Source organism: Ceratotherium simum, chromosome 15 (genome assembly GCF_057802395.1).
Source record: "Ceratotherium simum simum isolate JZ-2026a chromosome 15, ASM5780239v1, whole genome shotgun sequence".
NCBI lineage: Eukaryota > Metazoa > Chordata > Mammalia > Perissodactyla > Rhinocerotidae > Ceratotherium > Ceratotherium simum.
In genome coordinates, this window is record NC_141914.1 from 35109634 (window position 1) to 35131080 (window position 21447).

A 21447-nucleotide genomic window follows, 5' to 3' on the forward strand; every position below is an offset into this window, starting at 1 on the left:
GGATTTGAACAACCATAAAATGTTAACTTCTGACTCTGATATTTCAACCTTCTGAGATCATGTTTAAGATTTTTGAGGGACTAAGCTATATTTATGCATAAATATATTAATCACAGTAATATACAAAAATAATGGAATAATTAACTAACATGATATAATCACTCAGTGAAATATTACAGAGATATTAAAATTGTAATTATTCAAGAGTATGCAGCTATATAGAAAACCCTTAATGTATGATGCCAAGTGACAAATAGCACTATGGGTAATCTATGGTACTAGCTAAAGATTAGAAGTGAAAGCACAAAAATGTTAGATTGTACCTGTATTGAGGTGGTGAAATTATGCGTGACATTTTTTCTTCTAAATGTTCTGAGCTTGATACAATGTTGCACCGTTACTTATAAGATAATAAAAAAGAGGGGACCAATTTTTAGGTGCCTTCCAGATCTAAGTTTCACAATTCTTTTGTTATTAAAGGTGGAAAAGTGAGGTTCAGACATGTGAACTGACTTTTCTAAGGCCCACAAATCAAGTCACAGGTAGAAACTGAGACCAGAACCCAGCATTTTGTGCTGTCATTTTTCTATGGGCAAACCAACTCTGGGGTCATTTTAATATTTTTATATATCATGAATAAGTAAATGAAAATAACAATGTTCAATTACCTCTCTAAGAGAGCAACAGCTTTAAAAAGCCTACAAACTGCTTTGATGTGCTGGAGTCTGAATTAAACTTCTTTTCTAAATACAGCTATTCAACAGAGTAGAGGACATCAAAGTGTGTCTTTTCCATGCTTTTGTAGAAATAGTCCTTGTCTCATAAAGTCATAAAGCAATTTCAGTGCTACATTAAGCATTAACTTAAGGTAAATTTCAGCTGTGGACATTTACTTTAGAACCTAAGAAGTTTCAATCTGCAGTATTATCACTCTAGGGGAGAAAATTCCTTCCAAATTCAAAAGATAATGAGAACTGTTTCCTTGACTTTTCTCATTAGAGCCTGACAACAAAGTTGGCGGAAGAAATGTTTATATACCTGTATACACAATGGATAACCATAATTAGTTTCTAGTATTCTTTAATGCCTAAAGATAACATTTGGAGCCCACATGTATAGTAATGTTCTGTGAATTTTGAAGGGTTCTAATTAGGTCTTAGAGGAGGTAATATTTAGAAAGGAACAAGGTAAAAGAAATCATCAAATAAAAGACAGTCAAGAATAAATAGTTAATAAAGCAGAGAGACTGTGTATGTATGTATGTATATGCTATGATTTAAGCATTATCTATTGAAGGCATACTTTTCAAGAGTCTGAACAACCACCTCCAGCAAGTGGTGGGATAGTTTCCTATTTCTTGATATGCTACAGATCTTTCTCCCTAATGCCTCTGGTTTTCCAAACCTTGAGATACACATCAATCATCTCTCATAGCTCTTTCTTTATTATTCAATTTATTTAAGCTAAAAAAGACAAACAAAAACAGTTCACCCATTTCTCCCACCCCCACCCCCTGCCTCTGGCAACCATCGATCTGTTCTGTGTATGTAGGAGCCTGTTCATAGCTCATAGATTCCATATATAAGGGAGATCATACAGTATTTGTCTTTCTCTGACTTATCTCTCTTAGCATAATGCTCTCAAGGTCCATCCATGTTGTCACAAATGGCAAGATTTCATTCTTTTTTATGGCTTAATGATATTCAATTTTGTGTGTGTGTATATATATACACATATATATACATATGTCTACAATTTCTTTACTGATTCATCCATCGATGGACACTTAGGTTGTTTCCATATCTCGGCTATTGTAAATAATGCTGCAATGAACATGGGGGTGCATATCTTTTTGAGTTAGTGTTCCGATAAATACTCAGATGTGTGATTGCTGGATCATATGGTAGTTCTAATTTTAATTTTTTGAGGAATCTCCATAGTCTTTTCCATAGTGTCTGCACCAATTTACATCCCCACCAACAGTGAACAAGGGTTCCCTTTTCTCCACGTCCTTGCCAACACTTGTTATTTCTAGTCTTTTTGATAACAGCCATTCTGACAGGCGTGAGGTGATATCTCATTGTGGTTTTAATGTACATTTCCCTGATGATTAATGATGTAGAGCATCTTTTCATGTGCCTGTTAGCCATCCGTATGCCTTCTTTGGAAAACTGTCTATTCAGATCTGCCCCCCCCCTTTTTTTTTTTGTGGTGAGGAAGATTGGCCCTGAGCTAACATCTGTGCCAATCTTCCTCTATTTTTTGTATGTGGGATCCGCCACAGCATGGTTTGATGAGCAGCGTGTAGGTATGCACCCAGGATCCGAACCCAGGAACCTTGGGTCGCCGAAGCGGAGCGTGTGAACTTAACCACTACACCACCAGGCTGGCCCAGAGAGCTGCCCAGTTTTTAATAGGATTGTTTAGTTTTTTGCTATTGAGTTGTACACGTTCTTTTTTGCTATTGAGTTGTATGAGTTCTTTATATATTTGCGATATTAGCCCCTTATAAGGTATACAATTTGCAAATATTTTCTCCCATTCAGTAGGTTGCCTTTTCATTTTGTTGATGGTTTCCTTTGCTGTGCAGAAGCTTTTTAGTTTGATGTAGTCCCACATGTTTACTTTTGCTTTTGTTGCCTTTCTTTTGTTCACCTTCTGAAAAAAAGCACAAATCTTTCATTCCACTTTGATATTATTCAAATCATGATAAAATAAAAATTGGAGGACTGGGAGTTGGCGTGAGGCAGAAGCCAGGTAAAATTTTATACACTATATAAATAAATCTTTTATATATATATATATATAATTTTACATTATATATAAAGAAGAATCATCTCAGCAGAGAGAAAGTGTTTTGAATTTTGGGGTTAAATATACAATGAAAGATGAGTATACTGGCAACTTCCTGAGAGTCCCCACTCAAGTGTAATCTTTTCTTCTCACATCCTCCTAACACACTTTTGTGCTTTTAATGTTGGAAGTGTCCCAGCCTAGCTAGTATTAGAAACTTCCTGTTAAAATGTCTGTCTCTTCCACCAAATGTAAAGCTCCCGGAGGGCAGGAACTATACCTTAATCATCTTTTCAAGTGATAAAGCATCTTACACAGTGCCTGGTAAAGAAAATACATTTTATTAAATAAAATGTGTATCTATTTGGGGCAAACCAAGCTAAGGAGGGGAGGAGAAAGTAGAGAAAACTGAGAATGATAGTTACCAAAAAAATCAACTATATGTGTGAATTATAGGTGTCCACATTCAACATGATAACACAAACATACTAAATTTTCCACCAATACATGGCAAAATATTTTCTGTGTCTGGTGTCATCCCCGATTATGTCTAGGAACAACTGTACCACAACAGGGTGAAAAAGAGTGCAATTTGAGCTAGAATAGAATGGCATGAAATTGGCTTCAAAAATAGAATCCTCATAAAATTTTAATATGTAACTAAAGTCAGTAATTTCACCCTGAAAACCAAAAAAAAAAAAAAAAAGAAAGAAAAGCAAGAAGCTAAACATTAGTAAGCCTCAATGAAAAGCACAGAATGGGCATCTTCATAAACCAGCCCCCTTATTGACTTGAACCAAACACAGAGAAACCCTCTCTGGGACTTAGTGTCCTATGAGGCAGTTGGACCCTATGTCCCTATAGGATTTTAAGTGCCAGCAGACACATTAACGGCATCGTGGGTGGGGCAGAGTAAAAGTATCAGGACACACCCACCTTAGATGGTGGGAGGACAGCATACATGCAGAGGGTAAGACACAAGAGAGGGGCCCGGAAGGTCAAAGAACAAGCTCTTCAAGGAGAAGTTAACATCCCACTGATTTCCAGGAAAAACGCTTCAAAAAACGCTATAACAGTAACAACAACAATCCAAAAAAAAAGCAAAAGAAAAGAAATAAGACCTTAATTATAATTGTGCATACGAACATCTAATATACAAAGCATTGTTTTAAGTACTGAGGAGGCTAAAAAAAAAAAAAAGTGTATACAAATCCAAAGGAGCTTAGAGTTTATCTGGGAGAGTGAAAACAAACAACATCATTATTATTATTTATTTTTGTGTGTGTGTGAGGAGATTGGCCCTGAGCTAACATCTGCCAATCCTCCTCTGTTTTTGCTGAGGAAGACTGGCCCTGGGCTAACATCCACGCCCATCTTCCTCTACTTTATATGGGACGCAGCCACAGCGTGGCTTGCCAAGCAGTACGTCGGTGCGTGCCTGGGATCCGAACCAGCGAACCCTGGGCCGCCACAGCGGAGCACGCACACTTAAACCCTTGCGCCACCGGGCCGGCCCCAACATCATTATTATTACATGTAAATGTGGGAAAAGGTGATTTCTTTAAACACTCCTTTTAAAGGGCTTTCATATCCATTATCATAGTCAAAAAGTGAACACCAATTCTGAAATCAGCAGGGTAGACATTATTGTTAACCTCATTTTATAGACTTGGGATTTGATGTTGAGAGAAAATCGATCAATCAATCAATCAATCACACAAGTAGCGAATAACAAAGCCTGGACTCAAAGAACAGGTCTACTGATTTCTAAATAAATATGAGTTCCACTGTATAGTGCCACTTCCCTTCCAGCTTTAGTAAATACGCAAGTGACCTGAATGAACACATGATTAAATGACAAAAGGAGATTTACAGGAGTTCAGAGACTAGTGGATATTGCCCAGGTTAGGATCGATTAGGAATGGCTATCTGGGCAAATGGGACTTAAGATTAAGGTGCCACTCTCTGAAGGAAGGGCTTTTCTCTCTCTTCAAAAGTTCCCTGAGCCATCTCCTCTACTGCTATGCTTTCAACAGATCCTGACAATTCTCAACTCTAGTCCTGAACTTTCTCCTAAACTCCAGCCTTGAACATCCAGCAATTCATTTGCAAAACTCTCAAATCTGAAAAGCTAAAGAGAACTCCTCTTCTACCCCATACCCACATAAAAGTGGAGCTTCCTTCAGTATTGCTTATGTCAATGAATGGCACCATCCATTCCCCAAAATCAGAAATCAGAAGCCTACTCTGTATCAGGGTAAGGCATTTGCTTCAGGTATTCCGCGTTCCCTCAACATTGTTTCAAGTGTGACAGCTCCATCGAGAACCTTCTAGAATAAAGAGGTGTTGGCCTCAGAGGAGTAGGACACTCCCCAGGTCCCCTGACCCTAAAACAATTTTAGGAACATTAAAACACTCAATTGCTAATAATTCTGTCTTAGCTCTGAATGAGGTAAGTGCTCAATAATGCTTGTAGAAAGAAGAAGAAAAGAGAGAGAGGAGAGAGGAATAGGGAAGAAGAAAAGGAGACAAGAAGAGAGAGAGGGAAGAGAGAAAGCAAGAAAAAGAAAACTTCTCATCCAACTAGGCTCTTCAAATCCTGTATACATTCACTCTCCCCATCCTGCCCAAGTTAAAATCCTTCAATCGAGCCCCCTCAGAATGTAATTTGTACCTCTGGTTAACATATTTCATTCTGGATGGCGATATAATTATGTTTTGTTATTCCCTTGTCTGCCTCCCCCAACAAACTGTGAATGCTTTCAGAGAAAAAAAACCTGTGTCAGACACTTCCATACCTAGGCCTCTGCTAACCATTAGGTTCTTTTGTGCACATTAGACAAACGTACCTGGTCCTGGCTCGGCAAATAGAGGGAGGGCAGCATCTGAGTCCCATTCGCTCTCCAGTCCTGGAGCAGGACGTAATCTGAAGGGCAGTGAACAGCAGCTCTACCTGTACCCCTCTCCTCTGCACCTCCAACAGTCCAGTAAAATACTTAACCCACAGGAGGCACTCTCAATAACTAAATAAATACATGTGGAACAAAAATGATGAGTCGAAACCATTTCTTACAACAAGACACTCCCCGATTCCAGCAGAAAGCTCAAGGCAGTCGTATTTGGGATTTTCATTACCAGTCGTTTATTTTTGTGTTACTTAACAATGACATGAAAAGTGTTTTTATTACTAATTGGATTAAAGAACTCTGGGTGTGCGTAGGAAATATAGTGAATTATTGTAACACATTTAGGTAGTAAAGAAAAACAGAGAAGTTTTTTCCCTTAAGTCAATTTACAGTTACCAAAACAGGTCATGATACTACAAAAGCCCACCGTCTATAGCAGCGACAGCAAGAAAATGTACTGAAAGGAGTTTTATCATCAACCCCAGTTTTTAAAATGTTCTTCCTCCTCTCAACTTCCACAACACTTGCGCTGAGCACTGACCATTTTCTATCTTATACGAGAGGTGTCTGTGTTCAAGCCTGCTCTCCTGTGCCCATCTTCACCTGGCTAACTCTACTTCTTCCAGGAAACATACTTCCCCCTGCAAACTAGGCCAGAAAAAAAAAAAATTTCCCACAACACCCTGTCCCTGTCCTATGTGGCACCTATCGCAACCATAATTACATAATTATCTGTGAAATTATGAATGTGGTGGTTGCCGCTCCTGGACCACGAGCCCTGGGCGGAGAGGGCTGGTATCTGCCTGGTATCCACAGTTCTGGGTAAGGGCCTAATACTTGATCATGGGTGGGCACTCAAGAACTAGTTGTTGATAGAATTAATGACTCTTCTCCTCTTCAAAGTATGAGGTCCTTGAAAACACGGATTGTGTTTAACTAATTTTGGTATCACCTATTGTACTTATTTCAGTGTCTAATAGGTAGGTAATATCATATAATTTATATGTAGATGAATGAATAAATGAACTCCATTGTGGGTCACTTATGGGGACTGGAGAGGTTATTCATGGTGTGTTAGTAGTAAAATAAGCATGCTAAGTGGATTAGAGTTCAAGGCAACCCTCCAAGAAAGCTGGTCCCAATAAGAGATCTTGGAACAGCACCACACAAAGAAGAAAGGCAGAGTCAGAGATGGGAGATGTCTGCGGTCTAAGATTTATATCAATTTCCCTGGGCTCTAAGAGTCAATTTTCTCCAGATTTCAATGGGTGTGACACTTTCCCAGATGCAACTGCGTTACAAATCTTGTGTTGTATCCAAGCAGAGCCTCCCTCAAAAGAACAAGCCTTTAGAAAAATAAAATAACAGCAAAGCAAAAACTAAGCTGAAGCAGCCGGAAGACTCTGGAAGAGTTAAGCGGCCATGAGAAAGTCAGAGTGCCCACGCCATGCAGAAAACAAACAGGCCACAACTTGAAACATGTCTCTCCTGTGGAGACTTGTCCAGAGTCACACCACAGCAGCCTCAAGTGGCTTTTGATGTGAAAAGGTCATTCTGCCCAACACAGTTTTGGTAGATGCCAGTGGGAGGCCTCACTGAGGGGTTCAAAGAATCTCAAGGTTGGGCAGAAAACAAGCCGTGCGTATACAGGGGGACACTACCGTGTGCCAAACCCTGCGTCAGACACGGAAATACTCCTTCCGGTATTGAAAACCTGCATACAAGATGCTGGGAACCTAATTGTGGAGTTAAATGACAACAGCAACTAAAACCCTAAAGAGCTAAACGATAATCATGAGGCTGATTAGATATGGAGTCTGACAACATGACACACCTGGGATCTCTGGAGAGTTCTGCAAATCTATCTAGACGTCATCATGCTAGGCTACCACTGTAGGGTCTGAATCCCAGCTCCACCACTCACTGGCTGTGCAGCCTTGGGAAAGTTACATGAGCTCTCTGAGCTTATGTGTGTCCTCACCTGCAAAACGAAGGTTATGATAGCCCTCAGTTAAATGTGAGCTCTGATTAATAATAGGTGACTGAGTCTGCGAGGCCCAAAATCTGCCTACCAGAATCACAAATGCCAGAACAGAAGGGCCCTTACATTCAACCAGAGTCCCAGAGTAAAACTCAGGCCCGGGGAAGGGAAGGGACGTGCTCACGACCCAGGAGTAAATCACTGGCTGATCCAGGTAAGCAGCCAGGCCTAGTGACTTACTACTTCTGGTGCTGTTCACTACCACACAGAGCTGCTATCAGAACTGTGAGCTAGTAGGTGTACAATGCTTAAAACGGCACCTGGCGGGCCGGCCCCATGGCTTAGCGGTTAAGTGCGTGCACTCCTCTACTGGTGGCTGCGGGTTCGAATCCTGGGCGCACACCAATGCACTGCTTCTCCGGCCATGCTGAGGCGGCATCCCACATACAGCAACTAGAAGGATGTGCAACTATGACATACCACTATCTACTGGGGCTTTGGGGAAAAAAAAAGGAGGAGGATTGGCAATAGATGTTAGCTCAGGGCCGGTCTTCCTCAGCAAAAAGGAGGATTGGCATAGATGTTAGCTCAGGGCTGATCCCCGTCACAAAAAAAAAAAAAAAAAAAACGGTACCTGGCTCAAAGGTAGGATGTGTATGTGTTTGTTCTTATTATTGATAATAATAATGCCTTACACATATTTATAGGCTGCTTTGTAGTTTACAAAGCCTTTTCATATCCATTATCTCATTTAATCCTCACAACAACTCCAGGAATCACAACTCCCCAAGCCTCAGTGAACAGGTGTGGTCAAAAGAGGCTCAGAGAGGTTTCTTGGTTTTCCCGGGATCCCATAGCTAGTTGGCATAGAAGTGAAGCTAAGAACCCATATTTTCCATCACTGAGTTTAATGCACTCCCTCCAGCACAAGTACAGCTAGCACCAGACTACAGATTTTGTAGTAATTTTTTAATGGGAATTTCCCATTATCTCTAACCTATCCAATCCTTCTATCTAAAGGGAGAAATTCAAAGGCATGAGAATTTTATTCTGCTTTTGCTACAGCTGGGCTAAATCTAGCAGCAGGAATATCTTTCTTGCATCCGAGCTTGCTTTCCTGTCTATGGACGCGATAGCCCTCCTGTTGGAGAGATGGGCAATGGAGAAAGAGGAGAGAGGCTGGAACTGGGAGAAGGGGGAGGGGAAGAGCAGAGAAACAACCACACGATGATTTATAACTAAGCCATATCCCTCAAGCACTTGGTGATGAGCCAGTTCTTCTCCTTATGTTGGAAACTTTCAACACTGCCTTTCTGTAGTGAATCTCTCAGCCTGAAATAAGACAGAGATCAAATGTGGGGCACGACCCTCTCTTTCATACACATCTCTTCCGTCAAAGTGAATCAATTTTTGAAGTGAGCAGTAACAAAGGACTGGCCTGAGGTAGGTGAAGTCCTTCTAAAAGGGAGTCAGCCAAGGACTACGGAGGGTCTTCTTACCATGAGGAGAAAAGAGAGTTTCTAATTATGGGTTTTTATCTATCTCTGCATGTGCGTATCTGTGGATGGATGGATGTATCTATCTATCTACCTTCTATCTAATCAAGAGAAGAAACTAACTCCTTTCTTTTTAACAGAGTATACAATTAAAAACAAAGGTATTGAACAAGTAAGTGAGAGACCTTGATTTTAGTTCTGGTTTTGTCATTAACTAGTAGAGAGACTGGGAAAGGTTTCTAAAGCCTTCTGGGCCTCTATTTCCTCATCTGTCAAGTACGGGCTTGGACAAGATCGACAAGGATCCTTCCAGCTTAACAAAAAAGGCCAGTATCCTAATAAACAGAAGAAAATGTCATGATGGTCAAGCCAACTGTTTCAGAAAAGTTAAAGAAAGTGTTGTTTCCTCCACAAGCCCTGGTTTCCAACGTAAGAAACATGTCACAGTTTAAAATCATTTATATTCATACCTTTGATGGCGAAAAAGTCTACCACCAAAAGCCAACAAAGTTTTGCTTAAAAACAAGCTATTTTCAGGATCAACTCTCTGAGTTAAAGCCCTAATTCACAAAATTGGGTTTGGCTGGTATAACACTGTCTTCTTTCTGCAATTATTAGGCTCTAAAATGTTTTGTTTTGTTTTGTTTTCTCCTAACAACATTTCATTTGAAAAGTGTTTCATGCTGAAATAAACCTGTAACTTCTCCTATGGAGAAGGGAGGGCAGATGGACGTCTATAGTTTAGCCCAAATGACTTTATATTTCACACAAGATTATTACAAGATGACAGATGTGAACCTTAAGAATTTCAACAATAAAGTCATGCTATCCAAAGAATGTTCCGCAAAACACAAGTCTGGGAAATCGTCCACAAAATGGTTCCATTATAAAATAAATTTGACAAAACCTGAATTTAACATAACAGAAAGGAATGTTGTGGTTATTGTTTTTACGTATAGGACTTCTCAGAGAGTTAATCTTGCTAAAGATGCATGGAGAATCTCCAAAATGGGTGGCTCTAAGAGCAACTGATTCCCAAACTGATTTGACCATTTGTGGAGCTAGGACTCCATGGAGCACATTTTAGGAAATGCTGCCATGAAAATGACAACAGATTATGACAAGGACACGGCTTTATCCCTGACAGCATCCCTACTCCTGAAAGGTAAGGCCTACAATCCAATCAAGAACTTGCATGTTTTGGGGCTGGCCCAGTGGCATAGTGGTTTAAGTTCACGCGCTCTGCTTCAGTAGCCCGGGGTTTGCAGGTTTGGATCCCGGGCACGGTCTTATGCACCACTCATCCAACCATGCTGCAGCAGCATCCCACATACAAAATAGAGGAAGATTAGCGTCGATAAACAGATGTTAGCTCAGTGCCAATCTTCCTCAGCAAAAAAGGAAGATTGGCTACATGTGTTAGCTCACGGCCAATCTTCTTCACCAAAAAAAAAAAAAAACAAACAAAAGAACTTGCATGTTTAACTCTGCCTTTATCTACAGCAGATTTTATAATAGATACAATAAATGAACTAAAACCTGTGACAGTAAAAGTGATTCCTATTTCTTGAGGCTTTCTTGTAATATAGAAGGAGCCTCACCCCAGGAGGGCTGGGTTTTCCCCCATCTAAGTAAAAGACTCTGCTGTACACATCAGTATTTGTCTGGGGCCTCAGTTCTCTCACATTCGGAAGGAGGTAAATGGATTTCACGGTCTCACACCTCATTCTATGACTTTTTGGGGTGGCTCATCATTATCTCTGAAGGTCATTCCAAGGATGTTTTGAGCAATGGCAGCAACTTAGGAATAAGTGCTCCCTGTGCCGGAATGGCACCCCAACAAAGGGTGCTGCTTGAATAACTCTACGGCTTGCAAGTACACGTTCCAGGGTGTTGGCTAAAACTTCAGTCTCGGTATTTTGCAACCATGCCATGCAACGTTTGGCCAGCAACATGCACATCACGGTGCCTCATCAGGTCACTTGCTAAAAGTGACAGTAAATTTAAAACCACCTTGACATGGCAGAGAGCTGAGGCAGGGTAGCCACAGTGTTGAAACACAATCACTAACCACCGCAGGGATGCTGGTGGCATCCAGACTTATAATGACCTTGTTCTACAGGAAAGATATTTAAACACTCAGATCTACTGCCCAGAACATAAGGTATTGCAGGAAATACTCTCTTGCCTGACCCCACCCAGGTTTATTTTTAAGGGCAGAAGACAAGAGTGATTTTAGTATGGCTCCTAAGAAAAAGAAGAGATAAGGAGAAAAAAGTGACATTTTGATATTAAAAAAAAAAAAGCAAAGTATTCATATCACCCCTAAAAGTGATCTGAGAAAGATAAAGAGCACTTAATAGCCTTCATTATAATCCCTCTACAAACATCCAACATTTCCCACCTTTGTCTCTCCTTCTCTTCCTCTCTCACATCCCACAGACAAGCAAATGCCCTTTAAAAGACATTGATTAGAATGCACCAGGGACAGAGGGGGCTGGTTCTTCATCATTTTTTTATACAGGACCTGGAGACTATGAAAGCCTCACGCACACACTCACTGGCTTTCCACTTGAGGTCCCACCTGCAATAACAGCTCTCCAGGGGCCTGGATGGTGGCCAGAGGGCAGGATGAGGGAAACATGAAAAAATCAAGTGCAGCTCACACCCTTCACTTAGCCTCTGAAGTCCTTTCCCCTTTTCTACCAGATTAAATTCTACCCAGCCTTCATGTGCCAGATCAAATCCCTCCTCCTCCTGGAAGACTTCCTTCATTTTCTCTACATTTGTCTCCAGTCCCAACCAAAACTAATGTCTCTCTCCTCTTATGACCACAAATCCCTTAACTATACCTCTGAGTATTTAGAGATACTATCTAAATATCTTAACTCTTAATGGAGCTATCTCCAATAAGAGTTATCTGCACTAACTTTCACCAATCCCACTCTCCCACCCTAAAAATCCCTTAAAGGCAGAGACTGGGTCTGGTTGAATTCATTGAATACAAAGATAAAATCTATCTAAAGAAAGAATTAAGGTAACTATATAAATGATTATCATACAGGAAAGACTCTATTAAAGACAAGAAGAACAAATGAAGGAAGTTAAGCAAGTCCATGTCAGATGTGTAACAAGACTTCACATACAGAACAATACATTGCCTTTAAAAAATGGAGGCAGCTAACATTAACTGAGCATAAACTATGAGTCAGGCAGAGCCTTAAACATTTTCCAGATATTAACTCTTATTATCCTCAAAGTAACCTTGCAGGTAGGTACCGTTTTTACCTCCGTGAAATAAAAGGATGAGGCAAATGAACTGCAGAGAGCTCATGCCACTTGCCCAAGCAAAAAGAAGAACTGGCTTCAAACTTCAGCAAAGAGACTCCAGCTAACGTGCTTGACCACCGTGCTCTACTGCTTCTGCAGAAGACACTCAACACCCTGCACGAAGGAAGAGGGATATGGCACTTGCTAAACCCAGTAAAGGAGGGATTTTTGCAAAGCGGCCCAAGAAGTGATACCATACAAGTAAAGGAAAAGGCAAGGATAAACATCACATTCTAGACGTCTACACCTGCATTCTCGGAAAGGTGACACTCTTGGAGTTTGAGAAGGAATGACTAAAGCCACTAATCGGGCTGCAGCCTTTTCTAATTTATCTGGCGTCCTCAAACTGGAACTTACTCTTTGCCGACAGTCATGAGGCTGAACGTGCAGTTGCCCTGTTATTTCGTGAGTGATAGAAACGTGGTTATCTTGACTGTTAACATTAGAAATCCTTTGCGATGATTTGGCCAGCATTTTCCTTCCAGAAAAGGTTAAAGGCCTTTTAGCAAAGAACAAGATGTGAAAAATTGAACTTAAACGGTGAGAGAATCTTGTGGCCAATCTTAATGATACTTAATTCTCAGATGAGGAATTCTGTAGTAAACAACCTCTTGACTCTGTGCAAAACATTTTTAATTTCATGCCCTGCTAATCACACAGCTGTTAAATTTCCCTTCCCATCAGTTGTAAAAAAATAAATAGATAATAATTGTAATAATAATTTAAGAAACAGTTGGGCCTCAAACAAAACTTGAGCCCTAATGAATTTTCCCATCTGGAATTAATAATGTAGTGGATGGTGAAATGGCCTGGATTCAGTTGACGTAAACGTATATTACATTATTATAAGTATCAAAATGTAAGGCTCTGAACATCAAAGGCTTCTGACACGCCGGCCACAGAATGTAAAGTCTACACTGCATTCTCAGACAAGCCTGACACCTGATGTTTCATTCCAACAGATTTTAACAACCTGTTTCCTGTCACTATGACCTTATCTCCTCTTGGCGACAACACGCACTGTACGCATATAAGTACCGACTAGACTTGGCATTATGAGCTTCATGATCCAGAGCCTGCAGAAGACAAAATCGGTGTCTTCATACCGCAAACACATTGATCTAATCAACACAGGGAAATAAAAAAAGGGCTATGGTTAATGCTGCAAATCAAAATGAAAATGAGGAGTAACAGAGGGAGGGGGGTTTAAAATATTTGGGAACAAGAGAAAGAGGAGGTCCAAGGGAGTATAGTTGCAAGGGTTAGCCAACTTTGCAGAAGAGAGAAGCTAATGACCAGGAAAGAAAACTCAAGAAGGGAAGTGGCAAAAAATAATATCCTGTAAAGGAGGGGGCAAATATTCTGAAGGAAATAAAATAAGCATAGTCATATGGACCAGCATATCGGCAGGGGACCTTCAAAGGAGATATTCTCATAGTTCTATGTATCAATACTTTCCCCATAACATTGGCTGGAAAACACTATAGGAAATGCCTGGGATACTAACATACTGTCTCTTCCTCTGGCATGTTCCTTTCTAAAGTTCATTTGCTGAAATCCCTTCACAGTTCTTAAATGTGTGTTCAAATACCATGTCCTGCAGGGAGTCGCCCCTCCTCGTACACCCACTGAAACTCTCCTCCAGATTCCCACAAGTACTGTCTGTACCTCTCCTTTGTCACCTACAGTGTTTTGCTTTGTAAAATGACTAGTTATTTATGTCTGTGTCTCCCATTGGACTGAAAGAAGAAATTACATTTAACCATATTTTTATTCTTTAATGCCAGAGTTAGGCTTTGCATAGTAGGCACTTAAGGAATGGAAATGCTTTCTTAAGAAAACCTAGAAGATGATAATTCCTTTTATGGGTATTCTTGTTATAGGAAACAGAATTTTAAAAATTTATAAATTTACCCACTAGCAAACACCCTACAAACCCTTGTAAATGACAATCTCTATTAATATTTCATGGCTCTACTCAAGTTTACATAAGTTCAGAATATAAACAGGATTTTCATAATCATAATCATGGTCTACCTGAAGAAAAAGTACAATATAAATGTAACATTGCTTTTCTGACCTGAGCACAGGCTCACAACTGTTGGTGTGAAAATCATTTCCAGGAACCTAAAAGAGCTTTCCTGAAATCTCAGCATCCCTTCAGCCCCACCCTCCACACCACATCTCATTGAAAACCAATAACATTTCCTTCATGCCTCATCATTAATGATAAAGTGAATGAGTCAACTGCACAAAACAAACAAAACACCAAAAATAATTTACTGTAAACATCGTTACATTCGTATAGAGCTTTATATTTATCCACTATCTCATTTGATCTTTTCCATGAGCTTCTGCAGCATGAGGAAACGGAATAATTATTTTAGAGATAAGGAAACAACTCTGCAAGATGTGAATTGCCCCAAAATACACAGCTCGTAAGAGGCTGTGACAAGATGTGAATTCAAGATTCAAGATTTCCCATCCAGACTTGTGTGTGTTTGTACAAAGTTGTCTCTCTTATCTAAAGTGTTTAACCAGGCACAAGAAGTTGATAATGGAGCCCCTGAGATGTATATGAATGAAAACTTATCTAATTCAGATAGGGCATCAGATGGGTTCCATGGGAATATGAAAGAAAGAAAGAAAGGAGGGAGGGAAGGAAGAAGAGAGGCAGAGAGAGGGGGCGGTAGGGAGGAAGGGAGGGAGGGGGTGAGGAAGAAAGGAAGAAACCAATTTGGGTTAAGATAGTTAAATTTCCTAGAAAACAGGGGTCTTGAACAGTACTTTAAAGGCATACTAATCAAAGGAAGCCCACAAACTGACAGTTTCAGAATCATCTAGGAGCTTGTCAGAAGTACAAATTCTCCCACACTATGTTCTCAGACCTACCGGACCATAATCTCGGAGGGTGAGATTCCTCAGCTGATTTCAATGCATGCCAAGTTTGAAAAGTGTTGCTTGGAAGTTAAGGTAGGACCTGGGCAAACAACAAGAAGGTAACAGGTGTGTTCGGCGGGGGGCAGACGGATGACATTAAAAATAAGGAGGCCCAGAATCCAGAGAACTCAAAATATGTCAACAAAGAAGGTCTAGAACAATGGGCTGGAGAAGAGGTGTCCTCTGAAGGAGTGGGTTTAGAAAGCTCCAATGAAATTATACTGTAGAGAATGCTGAACGCAGGCAGAGCAGTGCCACATAAGCACATGGACTCCAGAGTCACTCAGACCAAGTTTTGAATCTTAAGGGGAGAAAGGGTGCAGACATAAGGAACAAGACCAGGACTAGAGGTCACACAGGGAACAAGATCATCATGCAATTCAGGACTAGAGGTCATATGAGGCTCTTCAAGGGAGAATCCCTTTTACAACCTAGAGGAACAAGAGTTCACCAGGTGGACAAGTAAGGAAAGGAACGTTGCAAAGGTCTGAGATATAAAACATGATCTGTTCAGCAGCAATGAGGCGGGCACCCTGGGGTTCAGCATCCTCTTCTACAAAACAAGAGATTAATACTCAGACTGTTGAGGGGATTAAGCAAGATAATTTTACATGACGGCTCCTAACATAGTCCAGCATGGAGTAGACACTCAATACATTTACTGCCTTTCTTTCCCATTCAGGCCAATGCAGGGTGAAAGAAAGAAATAGGCATTGAGCCTTCTCTGGGACTAGCTGGTAAGCTACTGACTTTAAGGATGTTTTCTCATAAAATGTTCACAGGGTTGCCTGCTAGGGGAGTTCCTGTGGTTGGTAACTCGTTCTCAGGCACATTCCATTTCAAGACCGGAGGCTCCTTCACTTCCTGCTTCTCACTCTTACTTTTTCAGAGGGGCTGCAGGTTCTCAAGTTTATCTTGAGCACAGCTTTCTTTCTAAATGACACATAATTTCTACAGGCAAAAGTGCTCTAACTTCTTCTTTCAGAATGGGACTTTTGGCTGCCCTGAGAATGGATCTACTTCTACTCTTCGATGATCTTTTGGAAGGTGGACACAAATCAGTACGGCTGGCTGGTTGGAGGAGGTTTCCTGAGTAGTTTAGGGGATGTTAACTAGTGTCGCTCAAAGGAAAAAACAAAGTTTGAGTCAAGTGAAAGCAAGCTGATTGTTGTCCCACAGGGCTTCCTAGAAGATTTAGCATGCTAATGTACATTGTCAATACCTAAGAGGGCGCCAGAGTATGCAACATTTTTCAGACTTACGTGACCACTCTTTTTAGAGTGGTGTCTCCTTGGACTAGTATTTATGGACCATGCATGAGAAAATGATGAGTTAAAGCATGATATAGGTAAGGCGGGGATCATCTATTTGCCTACAGCCTACGGCAGAAAGATTGTGAAGTTTTTTTGTTATGCTTTTTCATCTTCTCATTCAGGACCTACTGACTGTTTCCTCCTCTTCCTCCACAAACCCTTTCCCATTCCTCAATGCACACTCTTTTGGAAAGGATCTGCTAAAATAATCAGCATTCAATGAATTAACACCCTTTTTTCCACCACCCTGCATACTGGCACCTCTGTTCCATCGTTCATTCCCTTTGCTTAGAAAGCATTTCCCTTTACAAAAATCCCATCCATTCAAGACCAACCCAGTGTCATTTCTCCCATGAAGACTTCCTTGATTCCCCGCCCTCCACCCGGGTTAGAAGCGATTATTTTTTTCTCTTCTCAGAACTTTCTCTGCAAGTTTCAACTTTCTACTTTAAATTATACTTATTTGTTTGCTGTCTCACGCTCACCAGTTAGTTCACCCTTTCCCTAATACTTTCATACCTATCATCTTGTCTCAGCCCCACAACATGCTGGGAGGCAGAACAGGCAGGTATAATTATACTCATAGTATGGAGACACTGTAGCTTAGTGGTTAAGAGAGCAGCTGCGGAGCCAGGCCACCTGAGTTCAAGTCCTGGTTTTACCTTTTATGAACTATGCGACCTCGGGCAAGTTGTGTAATGTCTCTGGTTCTCAATTTTTCATCTGTGAAATGGTGAGAATAACAGTACTTTCCTCAGAGATTGGTTGTGAGGATTAAGTAAGTTAATGACGCAAAGAGCTCAGAATAATGCCTAACTCAAGAAGCATTTAGTAAAAGTCCCAGGGAGTTTAGAAGTGGCCAGGTCAGAATTTTCCAGATTTATGTCATGTTTCTTTCCTCAACATGTCTATCTTTCAGTACCACTCATCCATTCAGTAAACATTTATTGAGCTCATTGATGAGCCAGGTGAGACTCTAGGCAACCGAGAAACTTACACCCTAGCAAGGAGGAGAAGGAGGCAGAAGAAAGTCAATGCAAAAGTAGAAGAACTAAACAAATAAGATAGCAAATATTCTTTTTGTTTTGGTTCATCCTCATGTCATCCCCTCCATCCCAACAACCCGTTATACCATTCTACTTTGACTGATCTATACACAGAATGCTTCCTGTTTGATTTAAAACTGTATTTCTAGAGTTCAACATTTGTTTACAACGTTTTTCCTCATCTCACCAGTTTCTTCAGGGAATGAGCAAGGGATCACTCCTGGGTTTTCCTAATTACCCTATACTGTATTCTGGGTCATCCCTCCCTGCCCCCCACCTCTATAAACCCAGGTGCATCCCCAGTGGCTAATATGTGACTCAATAAAAGAACATTCTGTCTTGGCACTCAGCTGCTACTTCTGGGCTCACACCGTTTTTATGAGATTTGTTACCAGAGGGGCATTTCACTACAAGAAAGTGTCGTGTACAAAACTGTAGACTTGACCATTCTCTCCCTTCAGGACTTCAGCTATTAAAAGAGTTAAATCAAACTAATCCCATAATTTGATTCCTGAGGAACTTTGAAAATGATGCTTCTGCATCTAGCAAAATAGACATTCATTCTCTCTCCCATCTTTAGGACACATTTCTCATCTATGAGAACTATTTTCTCCAATTTGATTTCATTATGTTCACACTTAAAGGCTTTTCTATAGTGTTACTAATTCATGTCTGTTGATCACTTGTTGTTCTTACAGTCTCTGCCTTGATTTGTAATTCACAACTTTTTATTTTTGCCTGGCCCACCATTCTGGGGGATATACACAAGGATATGCCCTGCACAGTGGATCAAGGTGGTGGTGGTTGCATATGTATGGAGTAGAGGGAAGGAGAAAGTGATAGATGAATCAAAACTTCAAGTTGTGGGTGCCCAGGCTCCTTCCTAGGCTGGCTTAAACTTTCTAGCTTAAAGAGTAACAGTCACATCCTTGACCAGAAGCAGATGAAACACCTGCCAAAGCTTCTATACCTTCCTCTGTCTGTACTTATTCTAAATAACAATCTTTGCTGACCTGAAAATCTGCTAAGTTGTAAAGCAAATTTATTAAGACTAAAAATATGCAAGGATTAAAATCAGACATAGATATGACCTCAGTTACTGGCCCTTCCCTCAAATCTCAGCATGGAAAATCCTTTGCCACTGAAATGACTTTCATGGAGGCCTCATGGATGCACAGGCAGCTTCTGAGGCCACATTAGCCAAGATCTGTTGGCAGGGTTGCCCACTGAAAACTCTCAAGAAATGAACCACAAGTCAGAGAACACTGAATCTACATCATCTAATAGAATGGTTGCCACCAGGTAGGCGAGTTGGTCATTTAAGCAGTAGAACCTTTTTATTTAAATAAAATAGTATATAAAACTACAGTGAAACAAATTTAAGAATGGGGCTGCTTGGATAGAGTGGCCCAGAGTCCTCACTGCTCACCCCGCACCTCATCATCTGAGGCTGTACATCCATCCAGAACTCTGGGGCTCCTGAAAGCATAATTTTTAAAATTCACTGATGTAATCCAATTTCCACCTTCACAATTCTTCAGAGGACACTGAGGCCGGGGGATTAAGTGTAGAGCTAGGAAGTAGCGTAGCCATAAATTCTCCTGAAAGAAACCATGGTGCCTTTTCCCAAATATATAATATTTATGTGCTATGATTCTGTGCTTTTAGTAAGATGAAGAAGTTGGTGTAATCAATGTGCAAAGGAAAATTCAAAAATGTGCCCAAGATCAAAGAGTGAGCTATAGCAAATAAGGACATCTCAATTATACCCTGGGAAACCCAGCTTAGAGAAACACCAAACATTCATTCTATAAGTTAAAGTTTCATGTGATGGTTCTGCAGTGAAAACACAAAAATTATAGTAGGAGAATTTTTTTTTAGCTACTATACATAAATATGTCAGGCACAAAATCAAACCACTCTAAAATGATGTTAAATCCATTCAGTTTTAAGTACAGAAAAACATAGCAGCATTTGTGCAAGGTGTCGGAGACACGTAACCTACATGTGCTCCCTGGGTTAGTAACTTGAACTAGGAATTCACTGAAAAAGTGTGAGGAGCCTGCAAGAAAGAGCACTGAGCAAAACACATTGTGAGACACATTTGATATAATAGTCATATGATTAACAAACTGTCACATCAAACTTTCCCGCAACGTGGGAACACTTTGACACTTCATATTTTTAAAACTGACATTTTGATTCATTACTGTAAATAGCACGTTGGGTTAAATATTGTGACAAGGAACAGATCATATATATATATATGCACATGTATATGCATTCTATATATTAGATGTGTATATTTTTCCTAGCTCTGTGACATTTTAGAATATACGAAACCTTTTCTTACAGTGACAGTTTGGGCCAGTGTGTAAACAGACTATTGCACTCCTTAACTACCCATTTCGCTTGCAAGTAGGCAGATGGACAACGTTTCTTCATTCCACAGAAAGTCTACGAAGCAGAGGGATTTCAAAAGTGCCAGGATGACTTCTAAAGAGATTCTGAATAAGCCCATCAACTCCAAGCAAAGGATGTTATAAAAGTTGTTTTAATTCACTGCACGTGAGTTCACAAAATCATTGTCATAAACATATATAAACACCTCTCTGGTCTTCAGAGTGCTCCCAATCCACAATCTTTTCTAGGGAAACAGACATATCCATATGCAATGCTCAAGTAATGCAGACTGCTTCAAACATACAAGAAAGGTGCGACGTGCTGCTTCTTTTTTCTTTTTATTTCTTTCCTTGTCTTTATTTATTTAGTGTATATGTGCACTGTTCATAGTAAATAACATCGTACCTAAGCCATTGTTCAGAGCAAACTTATTCAATTGAATTAAACAGAGTATGGGCATCAATGGGGGCTGAAGAAACTTAGAAAGCTTGCAAGAACATTCAGATTCCCAAGGCAAACTTTCTTCTCAAAGATAATACAAAGACAGTGTTTGATTTCCATCTAACACCAAAGAATACAATTTTCTAACTTTTCACTTTACCTGCAACTCTAAAACAAAAGATAAAATATTCATCCCCTTGAACATCCATGGTTCGATTTCAATTTTTTCTTTGGTAATTACAAAGTTATTATGTACTTTCAAAGTACAGAAAACTTCATAAAAAGACCGTAAGCTAATCATACACACACACACACACACACACACACACACACAAAATACAAAAACAGATCCACAAGCATATTTGTCTTATGTATTCAACTTTCTCTATGGACATTATACCATTATTATTCAACTCATCCTCCTCCTTAAACACCTGGAAAGTTAGATACAAAAAGAAAACATGAGATCTATATATACCAAGATATTATACTCACTACAAATCAGCTTTGCGTCTGTTCTGAAATTCAAATTAGGCAATGGTGTTCTTCCTAAGCACATACATAAAAAAAGAAGATTGTTCCACATTTATGTTTTTTCAGAAACAATACAGGATATTAACAATCAAACTCATCCAAATCTTACAATAGTTAGAAAAGCATAATGGATACCATCTAACAAATATGGCAAATATTGAGAAAAACCTACAAAATATTAACATCAGCCAAAATCTAGGCTTTAGCTGCAGCATTCAAAAATTCTTGCATCCTTCTTTTGTAACCAAAAAAAGTGGTCTAATT

At 40.0% G+C, this 21447-nt stretch overlaps 1 protein-coding gene across 8 annotated transcripts in view; it reads right to left on the minus strand.

Moving 5' to 3' along the window:
• Nucleotides 1–21447, minus strand: part of LPP (LIM domain containing preferred translocation partner in lipoma) — a 665849-nt gene that overhangs the window by 458509 nt on the left and 185893 nt on the right. The window contains exon 1 of one of the 8 annotated variants that reach the window (XM_087439867.1): nucleotides 21145–21166. The exons of the other annotated variants lie outside the window; for them this stretch is intronic. The gene's annotated coding sequence lies outside the window, so the exon portion shown is untranslated. Of the gene's footprint in view, nucleotides 1–21144; nucleotides 21167–21447 lie in introns of those variants that run through there. 8 annotated transcript variants of the gene reach the window in all.